Below are 2,398 nucleotides of genomic sequence, written 5' to 3'. Positions count from 1 at the left end.
TTATGGCCACCCAGCCTCTGTTTAAAAGGAAACACCACAAACTCCCAGGTAGCATATATGATTTTATTTGTTTATGATTTGTTTTTATTGCTGAGTTTTATATGGCTTGTTGCCTTGGCTTGGCCCCATGTAAGCCGCCCCGAGTCCCCTTGGGAAGATGGGGCGGGGAATAATAATACAGTAGAGTCTCGCTTATCCAACGTAAACGGGCCGGCAGAACGTTGGATACGCGAATATGTTGGATAATAAGGAGAGATTAAGGAAAAGCTTATTAAACATCAAATTATGATTTTACAAATTAAGCACCAAAACATCATGTTATACAACAAATTTGACAGAAAAAGTAGTTCAATACACAGTAATGCTACATAGTAATTACTTTATTTACGAATTTAGCACCAAAATATCACGTTATATTGAAAACATTGACTACAAAAATGCGTTGGATAATCCAGAATGTTGGATAAGTGAGACTCTACTGTAATAATAATAATAATAATAATAATAATAATAATAATAATAATAATAATAATAATACATCACACAGTCCTAGAGACTTGGGAAGTGTTCGACTTGTGATTTTGTGATATGAAATCCAGCATATCTATCTTGTTTGCTGTGTCATAATATAATAATAATAATAATAATAATAATAATACTGCACAGACAGACTACAAACAGAGGCACTATGTGGCCCAAATGATTCATTGGAACCTATGCCTCAAGTATCACCTCCCTGCAGTTAAGAACTGGTGGGATCACAAACCTGCAAAGGTTGTGGAAAATGAACACGCAAAGATACTGTGGGACTTCCGAATCCAGACTGACAAAGTTCTGGAACACAACACACCAGACATCACAGTTGTGGAAAAGAACAAGGTTTGGATCATTGATGTTGCCATCCCAGGTGACAGTCGCATAGATGAAAAACAACAGGAAAAACTCAGCCGCTATCAGGACCTCAAGATTGAACTTCAAAGACTCTGGCAGAAACCAGTGCAGGTGGTCCCAGTGGTGATGGGCACACTGGGTGCCGTGCCAAAAGATCTCAGCCGGCATTTGGAAACAATAGACATTGACAAAATTACGATCTGCCAACTGCAAAAGGCCACCTTACTGGGATCTGCACGCATCATCCGAAAATACATCACACAGTCCTAGACACTTGGGAAGTGTTCGACTTGTGATTTTGTGAAACGAAATCCAGCATATCTATCTTGTTTGCTGTGTCATACAACGTCGTTGTGTCAATAATAATAATAATAATAATAATAATAATAATAATATAACAGTGAATTCCATAGTCATTCAGCTGTCAGGAAGTTCTTCCTAATGTTTAAGAGGAATTCAAGATTCAAGATTAATAGGATTTTGAGCGATAATAGAATAGCTGGTGAAATCAAGGGAAACGTTTACATGCTTGGTCATACAGAGGTATAAATATTCAATAGTATTTCTGTACCTTCATATTACTTAAGGATAAGTTCATGGGTGAGAATGGGGAATATCAAGATTGTATGTCTCTATGTGTGTGTATATATATATATATATTCCACAATAAAAAAGGAAAAAAAGAGGAATTCAATAAGGTCTTCAACAAGGTCTCCCATGACCTTCTGGCAAACAAGCTAGTCAAATTTGGGCTAGGCAAAACCACAGTTAGGTGGATCTGTAATTGGTTAAGAGAGCGAACCCAAAGGGTGATTCTCCCCAAGGCTTCCTCTTCATCCTGGAAAGAACTGAGGAGTGGAGTGCCAGAAGCAGGGTTCCGTCCTGGGCCCGGTTCTGCTCAGGATCTTGATCAATGGCTCTTAGATGAAGGGCTAGAAGGCATGATCATCAAGTTTGCAGATGAGACCAAATGGGGAGGGAGAGCCAATACTGCAGAAGACAGGAGCAGAATTCAGAACGATCTTTACAGATTGGAGAGATGATGGGCCAAAACTAACAAAACAAAGTTCAAGAGGGACAAATGCAAGAGACGCCACTTAGGCAGAAAAAAGGAAATGCAAAGAGACAGAATGGGGAACAATGCCTGGCTCCACAGCAGGACGTGCGAAAAAGATCTGGGAGGAAGATCATGGGGAGGAAGAGGTCTCTTCCAACTCTAGGATTCTGTGATTCTGTGATTCTATGATATCTCTTTTCCTGCAATGTGAATCTGTTGCTCCACTGTGTCCTCATCTTGAGTCGCAGAAAAGAGGCATGCCCTCTCCTCAATGGGACCTCCTTTCCAATATTTAAACCTTCTCTCATGGCCTCTGTTCACCTTTTCTTCTCCAGACTAGACATCCCCAGCTCCCTCAGACACTCCTCAGAGGGATTCATGATTTCCAGACCTTTGATCATTTTTGGTTGCATTTTTGGTTCTTAGAACATATTTCCCTCTTGTTCACGT

General features: G+C 39.9%; 1 protein-coding gene across 2 annotated transcripts in view; it reads left to right on the top strand.

Moving 5' to 3' along the window:
• The window catches only part of exoc6b (exocyst complex component 6B), a 268,475-nt gene that overhangs the window by 84,871 nt on the left and 181,206 nt on the right, over positions 1–2,398 (top strand). The gene's annotated exons all lie outside the window — the stretch shown is intronic.

The sequence above is a fragment of the Anolis carolinensis genome, chromosome 5 (genome assembly GCF_035594765.1).
Source record: "Anolis carolinensis isolate JA03-04 chromosome 5, rAnoCar3.1.pri, whole genome shotgun sequence".
NCBI lineage: Eukaryota > Metazoa > Chordata > Lepidosauria > Squamata > Dactyloidae > Anolis > Anolis carolinensis.
This window is presented reverse-complemented; position numbering and strand designations above follow the sequence as displayed.